A 17233-nucleotide genomic window follows, 5' to 3' on the forward strand; every position below is an offset into this window, starting at 1 on the left:
CCATTATCCTAATGTAGACTTCAAAAATAATTGTGGAAGGAACAACAATTCTTGAAGTGTTTCAAGTCAATTCTCTCAAACAGTATGTTTTCATTTCAGAAAGTAAGGAAACAGCATGGCCCTTGTTTCTGGGAATAAACTGCAAATGTTTCAGTGGGGTATTTAGGATCATAATAAAATCAAATTCATCTGGCTTTGTTAAAAGTGATGTGGTGAATTACGTGTGCCTGTCTGGACACGCTCCCTGCTGACTGCTCCTGTGGCTCCTCCCACAGGCCCCTGTATAAAGGCGATCAAGGCCTGAGCCCGGCCTCTCAGTCTCCAGGATGTAGTATGGTGGTCACTCACTGCTGGTTCCTTCTTCCAGTCAATAAAAGCCGATATCTCACCTTTATGTCTCAGAGTGAGTTATTGATGGTGCATCAAGTGAAAAATAAATTCTTCTGACAAATTTCCATAAAAAGGCAAGAAGTTATTCAAAGTTCATTCACCTGACAGTTCAAAGAAGATAGACACAGAAATCTATTCACAAAGTTCCAAAACGGATGCTGCTGTGCTGCTGAATATCACCTTACGTTTGAACAGAACAAATTAGGGCAGCATGGTAGCGTAGTGGTTAGCACAAAGCTTTACAATACAGGTGACCCAGGTTCAATTCCAGCTCCTGCCTGTAAGGAGTTTGTATATTCTCTCAGGGCCTCTGTGTTCCCACCACAGTCCAATGAAGAACCAGTTGATTAATTGGTCGAAGTAATTTCTCCGGTGATTAGGCTAGGATTCAACTGGGGGATTGATGGGCAGTGTGGCACTAAGGCCCGGAAAGGCCTATTCTGTGCTGTATCTCAATGAAAAACAAATTGTTGCACATTTCTGGATGCTTTGAAGCACAAAATCTAATTTTGACTAAATTTTCATTCTTATGAGCACTACTTTTCCAGGGTAAAACTTGCCTCAAGTGACATGCAAATCTCAGCTGCAATGCAATTTCCAACCTTACTGCTCTACAAAAGAACATTTCTTATCTACATATAAAACAACTGAGTTTCAGTGATCTTGAAACCATGCTGTTTAAAGGGTTAATTCTCAAACTGTGTTCCTCATCCACACCAACATCTGTTACCTACCTAGAATTCAAGTAGAATCCATCATGTTTGTCTTGGCTGCCTTATGCTTGGAACTCAGAAGCAACACTGCAGTCACCCTCAGCTTCCAAGTCTTACGGTCTTTGCAATATCTCACAGTTTTACAATGTGGTTACATTAGGGAGTTCAAACAATTCTGTACTCAAGAGAGGGAACTTCACCAACTTTTTCTTCAGCCCCCACAAGCAGTTGGAATGAACTGGTACAAATTAAATCCTTTGCTCTTGATACAGCCTTGTCAGGTATCTTTGGAGTGACTTTCAATACTGCTTTAATGCCAAAAAAAAACAGTGCTGATCAATTTCTAGACAGAAAAGACTGAAATTAAATATTGACTGAAAATTCATAAATGGCAACGCATTTTCAGTAGAATACCGAGCTAAATCGAAAAAAAAATATAGAAGAGAACTGTAAAAAGAAATGAATGGAATAGCACAGAATGGAACCCATGATTGACTGATATAAAACACAAAAATGATATGGTGGACTAGGATTCAAAAAGATTGTATGGAGGAAGCAGAGGACATGTACACTTCGTATTTGCCTCCACTAAAAATATTTATGCTGCTAATCATATCATAAAAGAGAAGTGAAATTTAACAGGATGATAAAAGACATGATATGTAAAAGATTGGCAATGGAAGATTCACCTGGACTGGTGAGAATAAATTTAAGACTGGTGAGAAAAGTAAAGGTTAGAAATTATAATGGCTCTGACCAGATTTTTCTCTGGACAACGGAACTGCACTAGATGATTGGAAGACTGTTTAAAGAAAAGACAGGAAAAATAGATTGCAATGGCAGTCAGTTTAAAGTCTGCAGTGGAGGTGGATTCTTGGATGTTAATGGAAGCTGGCAGAAATACCAGTTAAGAAATGAAAACTGGCATAGATTTATGAAAAGTAAAACTTTCTTTCACCAGCTTCACTGGATTCTTTGAAGGTAAGTGTTGATGAAGATAGTGTGGCTGATTTCTAAAAAGGAATTTTGATTTAGTACCAGGTCAAAGTTAAAATACTTGGGTATAAAGAAGAAGTTGGCATTGCACAAATAGAAGGTTTGTCAAGAAGCAGAAAGCAAAGAGTTGCTGCAAATGATTACTTAGTAAACGAAAGAGAGTTTCACAGTGGCTGCCTTGGCTCATTGGTATAGCATTTATTTATTTTTTTTAATTAAAAGCCTCCTTGGATATTCTAGGCAAAATTTCAAAGTGCCAATCACACAAAACTCAAAAACACACTGAGCAGTGAGGAGAGAAACAAAAACAAGCCTTAATAAGGCACAGAGACCTAGAAACTGATAATTACTCTAAAAGGCAGAGACTACAGTGTTTGCATGATGCCAGCATTTTGTGTGTGTTGCCTCAGTGACTACCCAGTTGAAATGGGGGAAGTGGAGTCGTAAAAATTTGGTGGTTTGGTACGTTGAAGGACACCCGAAAGAGAAAAAGTAAGTCATGGCACTTGCCTGAGTGACATCTGGTCCAAGATTCCCCTCACAGAAAACTGGTTGTTTCAAGAGAACCCAATAATATTTCACAGGAAATCAATGCCATTTGATGTTCATGATAGTCAGCTACAGTTAATTTTCCAATGGCCACAGTTAAACTCCATACAAGAAAAACTTAGATATGCAAAATAAATTAGACAATAGACCAGTAATTCTTAGCCAAATTATTGGGAAATGATTCATGAAATTTAATGAGGAAAAGAGGAAATGGTTTAATTTGGCAGGAATGAAAGGTAACTTCAAGGTCAGAAGAGATTCACTGCATGGAGATTCTCACTTCTGTGCTGCGCGGTGTATAACTGTGAGGCAAACTGGCCGTCATGTGTACAGTGAGTTACTGGACTCAGCACTAAGGCCAGGACAGACATTTACACTACACGCTGCATCTGCAAAGCAAACAGCATTATGAAGGATCCCATGCACTCTTCATACAAACTCTTCTCTCTCCTGCTATCTGGGAAAAGGCACCGAAGCATTTGGGCTCTCATGACCAGACTATGTAACAGTTTCTTCCCCCAAGCTATCAGACTCCTCAATACCAAGAGCCTGGACTGACACCAACTTACTGCCCTCTATTGTGCCTATTGTCTTGTTTATTATAATGGCTGCACTGTTTTGTGCACTTTATGCAGTCCTGGGTAGATCTATAGTCTAGTGTAGTTTCTCTTCTGTGTCATTTTTACGTAGTTCAGTGTAGTTTTTGTACTGTTTCATGTAGCACCGTGGTCCTGAAAAATGTTGCCTCATTTTTACTGTGTACTGTACCAGCAGTTATGGTCGAAATGACAATAAAAGGTGACTTGACTTGACCTGACAGAGGGCAGACATACTGAACAGAGGTGTCAGGTGAGCTTCACGTCCAGTTTCTTGGATTTCCTCCAGCAGGGCTGGCAAATGAAGCATTTAAATGGGGTCGCTGACCTTGATTGGAAAGGAAAAGGCAGGTAAGTAGTTCACTTATTTTGCTTATGTTTAAAATAATCTTTTTAAAAAGATGTCTTTAAAGAAGTGAATGATTAGCTATCACATTTAAAAATAGATCAAAGGGCTTTGACACCACCAAACCGGTAAAGGCTCATCTGGACAGTCCAGTGAAGGTGTGGGGAGCGGAGTCTAAACTCCTGCCCACCAACTGCTGCACTTGCCCAAGGGAAAAGCACAAGTGCTCTTGGCTGTTAGTCCACTTGTAACCACACTGGAGGAGTCGGAGTCCGGGGGCAGACTTCTGAAGGCAGAAGAAAAAACTGAGAAGGCTGCTATAAAGGCACTTGGATCTACAGATCTGAAAGAGACATAGCAAACAAAAAGCAAACAAACCTGTTGGTGTAATGGACCAATTAGGCTTTTAATAATATTATTTATTGCAGGTATGTCATTGAAAATTGAAGAAGCTGAGATCCTTATTTCTGAGTATCTGCAGTTTTGAACAGAGTACCAATGCATCACACTTTTTATCTACTTTCCATTGTACAACTCCATACCTTTCGCCCTCCCTTTCCACAAGATATCAAGTACCACATTGTTTCTTGAGAACTCCGTATTATGGCATAATGGAATTCATCTTGTGACTGGATGCAATTATATTTCCATTTGAGGTTTGTAGAACAGCGTCGCCTGTTATATTTTCATGCCATAGGCCAACTTCTGAAACAGCTAATCTAATCTTGCAGCCGGAAACAACAATCTGCACTGAGGGCATTGGAGACTGTATACAAGAATGAAGAGTGGTGTTTTCTTTTGGAAAACAGATTAACATAAACAGCTCTTTGTGACATTTTTAAAATGATAAAATAACTTTGCAATTAATGCAACCGACTGTGGGCACTCATCTGCAAAACTGCATTGTTTGCTGTCTCAGTCTTCAGAATTCCATTTCTGCACAGATTTACAGCAGTTTTTCAAATGCTGATCTCTATACCACTGAATTCCTCTTTCAAATTCCCATTACTCTTGATTATGCTTCTTTGCCTCCATTTTGGCAAACTAGTTGTTTGAATAATCCTTACTCTTTTCCATAGATCCTGCCTGGCCTGCTGAGATCCTCCAGCATTTTGTGTGTGTTGCTTGGATCTCCAGCATCTGCAGATTTTCTCTCGTATGCAAATAATCCTCACCTTGTTAAATTCAACCTCTATCATCTCCTTATTTGCATATGGTCTAGCCTGGGAACTAGCCTTTGCAAAAGACTCAAGTGCTCCGAAGCCCGTTTGTTCTACTGTTCAAGGAGATTGATAACAGCTCGATTTTTGTCCCCACACAGTACGCTAGTCAATATATAGCTCCATCTAAAATCACTAAAAGCAGATTAATTAAACTTTGCACTTCAATCCCTCTTCACATGTCCTCAAATAACATGTTATCAATGTATCTTAATCTCCCTGCCCCTGTGGACTGGAGTCACCTTATTTGCTCCTGTTGGACTCAATATTCCCCACCAGCCACTTCCATCACTGCAGCAACTGCTGGAAGAGCTAAGAGGATCAAGTGGAATCTGTGATGCAAAATGAATAGTTGATGTTTTGGGTCGAAACCCTGCATCAGGACATGATTTCCTGTTTCCTTTCTTTGCACCCAGAATATTAATGGTATTGTTGTTGATGGAGTTTCTTCTGCTTGCATCTTGGTGAAGTCCTCATGATCAGTTTGCCCACTGTCAAGCAGAGGAACCACTTCCACAATCACTGCCTAAATACTGCTAAATATGGCACCCTCCGTCACACGTTCGCCTGCCCATCTTCCATAGCCTTCAATGCCAAATACAAACAAGTAGTTAACCATCATTTGATTCTGCAGACAGGACATACTTTCAAAGTTCTTCAGCAGCTGATTCTGCTGATAATCGTTAGGATATCATCTGGCTCACTCCGAGCACATTTATCAAAGTTACACATCATGAGCAATCTGCGTACAAGCAATATTCTCACACCATGAGATGGGGTTCTTTAACAGATTATGGAACAATGTCATGGACAGGGAAGTCAGTTACTAGGAAAGGGCAGAATGAAACAATTAGAAATAGAAAACATAAATAACAGTGGAATTAATAGAGTTAGAACCTAAAGAAAGGGAATTTGAATTGATTGTATGTTGCAAGGAACTGGATGACAAAGACTCTGGTACAGAGATAACAGTTCTGGTAATTAAACGCTGCAGGATATATTAAGATGCGGCAATGAGGGAGGAATAGGAAGCAGAGTTTCTGTACTTGCATTAGAAAAACATGACACAGCTGTCAGGAACACAAAAATAAAGTCTATGTGGATAAAAATAAAAGGAATAATTAGACAAATAGAATTTGTCTCAAGACCACCCCACCTTTATCATAGAAGGGAGCTAAAAATTTAGAAATAATTAGATGATGTTGGTGATAATGAGTAAGATAAATAATAAGGTTAAATTCTAAAAATATATCAATCAGTAGCTATTTAATTTTAATTGCATCATTTGCCAATAAAAGCACACTAATAGTTTCAATTAAATGTTGCTTGTTTTCAGTGTTTTCAAGAGTTTTAATTTACTTATTCAGATTTCTTTGAAGTTTGATTAGTTTCCTGGATGCTGAATTGAAGATACTTTAACAAGGCTATCAAATCAACAAATTTGGTCAAATCATATGGTCTCTGGTTCGAGCCGAGAATGGAGTGGTGGCACCAGGTGGGCCAGGTGTAAAGGGTCATTATTTAGAACAGCAGAACTTTGGAAATGGAGCTCTGCAAGGAACAATCGGAAACATTTTTATTCACAATTTAAACCTCCGAATGAAATTTGCAAATGACACCAATTTAGGAGGAAATAATCAAATCCGAGAAATGTAACATTATAGAAAGGCAAAAGTAAACTTTATAGAATGGTCATATAATTTTGCAGGTATTAACTTTTGTAACAAAATTAATCTTGTTACAGAGCTACAAAAAAATAGCAGCACAGAACAAAGCAGATCAGCCAATCAAGACCATACTGTCATTCTGGATTGTTCATCCCTCTCCCCTCACCTCCCATCACCTGCAAGCAAATTCTAGATAGGTTACCATTTTCAAAATAGAAGATACTATGAAGGCTGAGTGTTCTTAAAGTGGAAAAGGATTTATTGGTGCGACAACAACAAAAAACCTGAGGAACTCAGCAGGCCGGGCAATATCTGTGCAGGGAAATGAACAGTCAAGACTTCAGGTCAATATTCTTCATCTGGACTGAAAGACGGAGGTAACCAGTATACAGGGGTGAACCTGAGCAGTGGGGCAAGAGCTGGCAAAATGTCTTGCTGCACTCTAGTTGATCTTCCATTGATCTGTTTTTGTTACTATTCTATACATTTGCTGCGTATGCTCACAAGAAGATGAATCTCCGGTTGTATGTGGTGACATACTGTACACATACTTTGATAATAAACTTGACTTTCAGCTGTTGAACTTTGAGAATAGGTTGATCCAGGTGCAGAAGGGTGACAGATAAATGGAGGAAGGAAGACTGTCCAGAATTGCTGTAGCCGGTGTGCAGAGATTTTAAGATTTTTAAAAACCCCATGAAGAACTGTGATCAATTACTGTACAATTAATTGGCAGGCCGAAGTCAATGTTTTAAGCAATTTTTGAAGGAATCTGCCCCACTGACAGCAGTAGGTCTTGATTTGCTGACACCTCACATGTTATTCTGGAATCTTTGAAAATGGTTTCCACCAAGAAATAACTGCTGATGAAAGGTGAGGAAAAAGGAGCATACAGTACAGTAATAAAAGTACGGCTTTAGAGGTTCTGATAAAGAATCTGTGATCTGAAACTTCAACTCCATTTCTCCATCCATGGATACTGAACGATTCCAGCATTTTCTGTCCTGGCTTTGATTTCCAGCAGATTTCCATTTTATTTTTATGATTTTCGCAAAAACTCTACTTCTTCCACTAAAAGCAGGAGCTTGTGGAATGTACCTTACTGGAGTTAGAATAACTCAAAAATATAAATAATCATAGGCATTTAAATTTTTTTCAACATCACTTTTGTTTTCCATGGCACTTATGAATAAGAATTTTGCTGAAGAGCCAAGGAGTTTTCAGTGGGGTGCTGATTTACATTATCTGAACCACAAGTATTTATGTAGCTCTCTAAACTGAAGTAAATAGATATTGCCAATTATGTTATGGCCTGGCTGTGGGTCAATTTGTGCAGGAGTGAGAGCAAGTGGTGCAGACTTAAAGCACAAAAAAGTACTCGGTTATGTTCATTAGCAGAAAGACATCAAAGCAAAAGAGCACAGTAAGGCTTCACCTTCAGAAAATGTGGAAATGAATATGTTCTGCATGTAAACAGAGTGCTTGTTGCCCACCACATCGTAAAACACTGTACTGGACATGCTGCTTCCCTGAGAATTTATTAGCTGATGATGTAAGAGAAGGATAACATATTTTATTTCCTCACAAGTGCCAAGAACTCCATGGTTTTCAAGTTACAATGATTAAAATTTGTTTGTAGATCACCAAAGTTACAATGCTCACCCTTGGGATCCTTTCAATAATTCTCTTGTGCACCGCATTGGACACCTTTAAAGTAAGGCACTCAGAACTGAACACAATACTACAGCTGAGCCCAAATCTGGAAATTTGAGGAAAATGTTAAAAGGACTGAGTGTTGTGTTCAGTTCTGTGTTGTGTGCTGTGTTTCTCTAGCATTTTGTGTGTGTTGCTTTGGATTTCCTGTATCTGCAGATTTTCTCATGTTTGTGATGAGCATAATCAGTTGTTTAGGTCATAAAGTTGTAAAGATTGAAACCTGAGGCATAGCAATTGTTGTTACCAGCATCTAACAAAGCACTGCTACCAAAAAAAGGAGTTGCAATTTTGCCCTCATGGCCACATACAACAATGGGCGATGCATTCCATCACAATCTCACCTCTGCAGGAGGACAGAGGCCAAACTTGTCAGTACAATACAATACGGATCTGAAGTCAAAGAGTGACTAGAATCGGGATCCAACTGAAGAAGTGAAAACATAAGTGAAGGATTTGAGAAGTTTTATTGAAATGATGAAGACGGTATAAAAAAGATGTTCAGTTAATGACTGAATTAGATGAAGAAAAGAAGATTTGTGTTTCATTACAAATAGAAGTGAAGAAATTAAGAAAGCTACAGTACTTGAAGAAGTACAACCCAGATCATACATGGTCCAAACAGAAGAAGGAGCAGTGTTAAGAAGAAATCGCAAAGACCTCAAGAAAGAGCCAACTTCAGAGTTTCCATTAACTGATGCAGACCAGACAAAACATGAAAATAACAACAAAACACAAGAACAGTGTAAACTGCTTAGAAGGTCTACTTGTGTTCATAAACCCCCAGAGAGACTGATAGAAGCATGTTAAATTATGCATTTGTTCTGGTCAATGTTGCTAATTGTTTTACTTTGTAAGGAAAGGAAGATGTGGTGATATCACATGTAAGAACGTGATTGGACAGAATTCTGAGCATGTGCAGAAATGATAGAAAGAGCTGGAAGCATGGTGCTGTAGGACACGTGTGGTTGTTGCTGTTAAATAGAAGTGCTATTTCTTCCAGAATATGGTTCTTTATTAGAAACCCATGGTACGTATTAATATAAAGAATACGACAGCAATAGTTTATGTATTAGGTAGGTCTGAAAAATTTTACCACAGACTCAGACAGCATTGATGATCATGAGTTCATGGATCCATTTCAATCTTGACTGAAGGTCCCCTTTCTAACAAACTGGAGAAACCCTGGGCACTGCCAAAATTATGTTTAAGCAAACCAAACAGATCACCCAATCCTGTTTATTGTTCCTGAATTATAATGTCTAAATGCATCTTTTATAACTTGACCATAATAAACAGGGAGGATCTTCTTGGCAGTGGACCTGAAGAGAAAGAGCAGATCATAATTAGTCTGTTGTAAATATATTTCTGATAATTAGCTCAATAGCCACAGGTTGTGTGCTGTCAGCTGAGGGATTCAAGCTAAAATGGTAGTTGCGAATGATAATTGCAATTGTTTGGCTCCTTAGGGTTTGCATATAATGGCACTGTGGGAAGCAGTCTTTGCCTACCTTATTTAATTGCATTCCTCTACAGTTGAGGAACAAAATGAATAGCATCACTGGGGGTGACTGCACATCAACTTTCAGTCCTTGTGGGTGTCCTGAGTTGGCTGTCAGGACAGGTAAGCAATTAAAAGAGTTAAAAGAAGGAATTTGTGCCATGGTGGATACTTACAGTGAGGAACAAATGAGTCCACACAGTAAATGTCATGCTTAGACATGGTAACTCAGGCTTCATAATGTCCCTTTCATCTTGTGTTTACTCATCACAAATGTTGTCTGGGAACATCTCAGTAACTGTTGTTGCTGACAGAGTAGGATCATGCATTACTACCAAACCAACTGAAAGATCAGCAAAAACTATGAATGGTGGTTCATGTACTTTTCTACTGTGTTATTCAATATTGCATCGTTCACTTAATTCTCCTAAGGAAAATGGTCTGAGTTTTTTGTGCAGCAAAGCCTCAACTGACATGAAGAATGGGCATAACATATTGCAAGTTACTTGTGTGACACACATTCTTAAGGCAAAGTTGATCCTGCCAACTTTAAATTTAACATTTGCACTTTAATGCTAATGTATATGAGCCATGAACTGATACAAATATATTTTATAGGTTTGCTGTCCACCAATCATCTTTTTTTCAATGTATCTGTACGATCTTCATATTTTCATTGCTTTACAAAAATCATTCTGCATTTAATAGATGAAGCTACACAGCCCATTTTACTTCAAGTTGTCCAAGCAAAGCTTCAGTGCAAAAAAAATCTCTGAATTATTCAGCTGAAGAGTCTCGGCCCAAAACGTCGACTGTACTCTTTTTCCCACAGATACTGCCTGGCCTGCTGAGTTCCTCCAGCATTTTGTGTGTGTTGCTGGGATTTCCAGCATCTGCAGATTTTCTCTTTGTGTTCTCTGAATTATTTGCTCATTTTCTGAGCAAAGTTCATAATAGATTAGTTGGTGACAACTGTGAACTTTCTTTTTGAAATATCTAATCTTTAAAATATCTAATGCGATGGAAAAGTACACTGCATGAAAAAAGAAATCAAATTCATTGAGGCCTCATTTTTCACCATTCTTTCCACATTAAAACATCACCAAAATGTTCAGCTGAGGGGTGAATTAATAGCATCCTTCAGGGCACCATTTCAACAAAGGTCGTGTCAAGTTTCTAAAGTTTCTGCATTTCCTCACCTTACACTTACAGCTAAATTTTATAAATTACCTTTCAGTTGCTAAGGATGATCTTTCAAATAACCACTAATTAGATCAATTAGCCAACATATTTCTTTGTCCAGATATAAATCAAAGAAGAAATAACTTCTTACTGGGACAGCTGAGTTTTTAAAAAAATCTTTCTCAAATTTGGTTGAGGCCTTTGGGGTAGTGGGAGTGATTGAGGGAACAGAAGTGTACAAAGTGATTGGGAAGCCTTCTCCTTTGCAAAAGCAAAGATTTGGCAGTTGCAACAAAGGATGCACAAGTGGTTAAGTGTTAGAAATGCCAAGCAGTTCCAGTGCTTCTTTTCTCCAGATGAAAAGTCAAACCATTCTTCACACTGGATTTTGGCAAGGGAAATTATTTAAGCATGAGGCAGTTGTAAGTTCAAAAAGTCAAATTACTTTCTGCCAGATTCTCAGCTGAACCCCGTGACCAAAGCCAGAGAGAAAAAAAATCAAATTGCTTTCAGTGTTTCCACAAACAAGCCAGCAAATCTAAGGTTACTTTTGGAAACAAATACTTCAAATACTTGTTCATCTTTCTTTGGCACTTGTTGATCTGTGGAATTAACAGTTATTTGCAAAAAAAAATTCATGGAAATTAATACAAAGAAGATTATTTTCTCTAATGAAAAGTACACTACTAAGATTCGACAGTGCAGAAGAAGCTGTTTGACCCATTGGATATCCTGTATGTCAGTGTATGTGTTTCACACAAACGTCCTCCCGACATCTCACCTCTTTAATCTATCCTTCTAATCCTTTAGCAATACAGTTTTGATAACAAGTTCAACATTTGAACCACTTGCTGCTTAAAGAATCTTCTCTGGAATTTCCTGTTATGTTTTCCAAAAGCTGTATTTCCTAATAATGATTTAAGACTCAAATCGGTGATCAATTTCAGACTTCAGACCAGGAGATACTATGTGTGTTTTCTGGACAGGGCAAAATGAACAAGTGTGTGATCCTGTGAGTAACATTGAGAAACAAATAATTTGGTTGACTATAAACTATAAACCCTCTTATTCTTTCTTGGAATAATATAACTTTTCTTTTCAGATTAATGGCTATCTTAAGCCTTAATTTTAGACTCAATCGGAAACACTGTTGCTCTGTCTATGCTGCCAAAACCATTTATAAACTCAAGATAATCTAGTCAGCCAACAGTTTTTCTGAAGAACAGAGACTGACCTGTTAAGTCTTTCTTGATGACTATAATTTGAGGAAAGAAACAAAAGAATGACCCCAGCAGATATTGTCAGCTTATTGCCTTTTATTTTAAGCTCAATTTTTTTTAATTAACAGCTAATTTCTGCCTTGATTGGACAGAGAAAACATAATCATTGAAGTGGTAAAATTGCCACTGATGATCTAAATTGGGAAAGAAGGCAATTGGATCTGTGCAAGATATTCTGCAGATGCTGGAAATCCAAAGCAATGTACAATAAAAAGCTAGGAGTGTAGTGGACAGCGAGGAAGACTATCAGAGCTTGCACCAGCTGGAAAAAAGGGCTGAAAAATGGTAGATGGAATTTAATGCAGTCTAGTGCGACCTGTTACACTTGGGCAGGAGCAACCAGGGTAAGATTTACACAGTGAACGGTAGGGCACTGAGGAGTGTGGTAGAACAAAGGGATCTGGGAAAACAGGTCCATATTTCATTGAAAGTGGCGTCACAGGCTGGTGAGCCTAATTTGGAATGTTGTCTACGGTTTAGGTCACCAACCTACAGGAAGGTTGTAAACAACCTTGAAAAAGTACAGAGAAAATTTACCAAGATGTTGCCAAGTCTGAAAGACCTGAGTTATAAGGAAAGATTGAATAGGTTAAGACGTAATTCCTTGGAAGATTTTCCTTGAGGGAGATTTGATAGAGCTATACAAATTTATGAGGGGTAAATGCAAGCAGGCTTTTCCACTGAGGTTGGGTGGGACTACAACCAGAGGTCATGGTTAAAGGTTAAGGGTGAAAGGTGAAAAGTTTAAGGGAACACAAGGGGGAAGCTACTTCACTCAGAGGGTCATGAGTGAGGAACGAGCTGCCAGCACAAGTGGTGCATGTGAGCTCGAGTTCAACATTTAAGAGACATTTGGACAGGAAGATGGATTGTAGGAGCATGGAGTGCTCTGGTCCTGGTGGAGTAGGCAGTCTAAATGGTTTGACATGAACTAGATGGGCCAAAGGGCCTGTTTCTGTGCTGTACTTTTCTATGACTCTAATTCAATAGGTCTGGCAGCATTTTTGGAAATGAAAAGTTATGCTTCAAGCCGAGACCCTTCTTCAGTCCATTCTGCTTCTCATTCCCATTCCAATATGGCAGCACAAGGTCTCCTCTTGTGCCACGATAAGGTCACCCTCGGGGTGAAGGGACAACACCATATGTTCATTTTCAACCTGATGGCATGAGTAATGATTTCTCCTTCTGGTTTAAAAAAAAATTCCTCCCCTCCCCTCCCCACTTCTTCTATTTCCCACTGTGGTTTCTTACCTCTTCTCACCTGCCTATCACCTCCTCCTGCCCTTTCTCCTATGGGCTACTCTCCTCCCCTATCAGATTCCTTTATCTCCGGCCCTTTATGTTTCCCGCTCACCTGCCGTCACCTATCACCTTCTAGCAATCCTTCTTCCCCCTCACCTCCCACCACCCTTTTTATTCTGGCATCTTCCCCCTTCCTTTCCAGCTCTGAAATAAGGGATTTGGACCAAAACGTCGACAGTTTGTTCATTTCCATAGATGTTGCCTGACCTGCTGATTTCCTCCAGCATTATATTGAGTCTAATTATAAAATGAACAAATGCCTCCATTCTACTTTACTTTTGGTTCTGCTCCTAACAAATCAATAATGATGTTGCCAGAAAGAAGTATGGCAGTAGATACAAAGCATAATTAAATATTCGGTACACAGCAGTAAGGAAGCTTTAAACAGGAGAAGATCTAAATTAATACATCAGTCCAAGACTTAATATGAAATAGTAATTATGTGAATTAGTTTAGTTTTGTCTCTTTCATGTGCAAGTACCTTCCTGACAGTTTTACTAAGTGGACCATGTGTCTTGTGAACTGAAACCTATCTCTTGTCTCGACCTTTCTCACCATAACTCACAGTGAACGAGCCAATTAGAGTAAATTGCCTACTGGAGAACACATTGATGGCCTCAACCACCTGAGAACACTGCAGACTGAAAACATCAAACCAGCAGATTATTGTGTTCAGGTTCAAATTGGAAGTTCATGAAAAATATTTTTAAAAAACGGATTTATCCCAGCAATAAAAAGAATTAAATAGCTTAAGACTTGTACGCAAGAGCTAGAATTTGTCCTTCAACACCTAATTTACCTTTTCTGAAGGATGTTTTCACCCTTGTTTTCAGGCTCCTTAGCAGAAAAATGTCTTCACATGAAACACCAATCAAATAAACTAACTATTAAGCCATCATACTTGAATAATGCAAGTTAGTTCTGTTGTCCTCCCTGTACTTTAAACAATTTATTTAGTAGTGCATGGCAAAACTTGGAAATTATAAATCATTCTGAAAATGGCATCTGTTAACATGTTCATCAAAGGAACACTTTATTTGCTGATTTACAGTCAATAACCCAATCTGGAAATTCCTTGATGAAGTGTACTTGACCCTGTTAGTTTTGTACTTTGTGAAGGAAGCATTTAAACACCGGTCATTTAAGCTCAAGACATAAATTTTTGTCTTTGTAAGCAAGGGGGTTTATGAGAAACATTCCTTCTATAATAATTCTGCTAGAATTAGCAGCTTTGAAATAGATGGAGGCTGAAAATGAACATTCTCCGGAGTATTTTTCCTGTAGTCTTTAAAGAATGAGATTTGTGAGTGTTGATGGTTTAACGAGGAAATGGATCAACTTTGGAAAGGTAGGATAAAAGCAAGCTATCCAAGGTATATTTTCAAAAGAACTGCTAAAAATAATATTTGCATTATTAATGTCAAGAAATGTAATAGAGTTGATCAGTCCATCTCTTGAGAATGACCTGTAAATCAACAATATACAAATTGTTGATGATCTGGATTCAAAAGCTTTGATCACTTCCTTGGGGAGGGAGATGTAGGACAAGAAATATAACTTGATAACCTTGTTGCACAACTTAGAAATGGAAAGTCATCTGTTTGAATCATTAACAATGCATTCAAACTCTACATGTCAAGTGGAGCCAGGCAGCACATTTCCAAGAATTGTACAATTGAGTATTTAGTGAAGTTACATTGGTGGGTATAACATACAGCAAACAGAGACCCTCTATGGGAGAAAATGACACTGGAATTTGATTTATGGCACCTGGAGGAGTATTTGGAGCCTGACTATTAATTTTCACATGAATTCGATTAATGGAATGGAAAATCTGCTAGTACAAGATTTTATCTATTTTTAAATGATATAGGAGATTTTTGTTAATTTTGATTTCTTAACACCTACTTCAGTGGCAAATTCCTTACTTCATTACGACCCTCTCTGGCATAAGCTTCAGAAATCAGTGATGATCTGAGTCATTAAGGCATTCCTTAAGTCTTTAAGGTTCCTTTCAGCCCTTAAGGTATTTGTTCTGTTGGGGTGGAGGTAGAGGGAGATACAATAGGGATTTTTAAGGAATGTTTAGATAGGCACATGAATGTGAGGGAAATGAAAGGATATGGACATCGTGTAGGCACTAGGAATTAGATTAGTTGGCCGTTTGATTACTAATTTAATTGGTTTGGCACAACATTGTTGGCTAAAGGGTGTGTTCCTGTACTGTACTGTTCTATATTCTGTGGTATTCTTGTTCTCAAAACCACAAAGTGCTTTGTTGAGTAAGATTTAAGTCGTTCTAAACCATAATTACTGTTTAATTCTGCTCTAACTCCATCTACAAGATAGCAGATGATACCACTGTAGTAACCATATCTTAAGTAATAATAAGCCAGAGTACACAAAGGAGATAGAGAGCCAAGGGACGTCTTGACATGAACACATTCTTTCCCTCAATACCATCTCGTATGGGTCTTTTAAGAGACTCCTGGATAGGTACATGGAGCTTAGAAAAACAGAGAGCTATGGGTAAGCCTAAGGTAAGGACATGTTCGGCACAGCTTTGTGGGCTGAATGGCCTGTATTATGCTGTAGGTTTTCTATGTTTCTATATTAAAACAAAAGAGCCAATCATTGACATCAGGAAGAGGGGCAGTGGACATACTTTAGTTTATAACATCTGTGGTGAAGTCAAGAGGGTTGAGAGCTTGAAGTTCTGAAGTCTGAACAACATGATAGCCTGTCCAGGTCCAACGATGTTGATACCAGTGCCAGGAAAGCTCACAGTGCCTCTGCTCCCACAAGAGGCAAAAATATCTTGCATGTCCTCCTTGACCCTCACTGGTTTTTGTTGATGTACCATGGGAATCATCCTTTTATGACCTGGCGTGGCAACTGCTTTGCCTGTGACTGCAAGAAACCGCAAAAAGTTATGGGCACATCTCAGCACATTACGGGAGCCAGGCTTTTCTCCGTGGACCTTATCTACACTCTTCACTGCGCAGTAAAGCTGACAAAATAACAGTCACCCCCACCCAACCCAAGCATTTCCCTTCTGCCTTCTCCCACTGGTCAGAGGAAAGAAAACCCTGTTAGGTCTGTACCTCCAGGGTCTAGAGTAGCTGCTAACACACTGGTTAAGATTACTGAATGATTCCCTAGTATGTTAAGATAGACTCTTTACCTCACATTCTATCTTGCAATTTATTGTCTAGCAGCACTTTCTCTGTAACTGTAACCCTTTGCTCTGTACTTTGTTAATGTTTTACTTCATACTATGTCACTGCACTGTTGTAATGAATTGACCTGTGTGAATGGTATCCGAGACAATTTTTTCACTGTATCTTGCTACATGAGCCAAAAATAAACCAATGTAACATCTTCTCTGGCCTAAAAAGATTTTTTTTACTATATTGTAATTTCATCATAATATTTCAGGATGTTATGAATTTTATTATCAATTTATGATGTTCCAATTTCCAATTTATCACAAATGTATGATGCAAAGTCATTTACAGATATTTAGAGATGTACAGTTCGTCATTAAAATGTTAATTGAAAATGCTGCTTTTTGTTTCTTAAGTTGCATTCTGTAGGAATTATTTAGTGTAATGTGTTGCTTACCTGGCTTCATAACATTATTGTAACTCCCATTAATATTCTGTTGCCAATATACTGTAGGTCCTTGCTGATATGGTATCCTTGGCCGCCTTTTGCTTTTCAGTCCTTTTCCTGCCTGTCAGAGCTCTATCTTTTTAATTAATTTTCAAAATATTCT

At 38.5% G+C, this 17233-nt stretch overlaps 1 protein-coding gene across 10 annotated transcripts in view; it reads right to left on the minus strand.

Moving 5' to 3' along the window:
• Positions 1–17233, minus strand: part of LOC132400604 (uncharacterized) — a 261413-nt gene that overhangs the window by 53954 nt on the left and 190226 nt on the right. For 3 of the 10 annotated variants that reach the window (XR_009514311.1, XR_009514306.1, XR_009514312.1), the window contains one exon: positions 9522–16365. The exons of 4 other annotated variants lie outside the window; for them this stretch is intronic. The gene's annotated coding sequence lies outside the window, so the exon portion shown is untranslated. 3 more of the 10 variants (XR_009514307.1, XR_009514317.1, XR_009514308.1) reach the window with 2 other exon arrangements.

The sequence above is a fragment of the Hypanus sabinus genome, chromosome 10 (assembly GCF_030144855.1).
Source record: "Hypanus sabinus isolate sHypSab1 chromosome 10, sHypSab1.hap1, whole genome shotgun sequence".
NCBI lineage: Eukaryota > Metazoa > Chordata > Chondrichthyes > Myliobatiformes > Dasyatidae > Hypanus > Hypanus sabinus.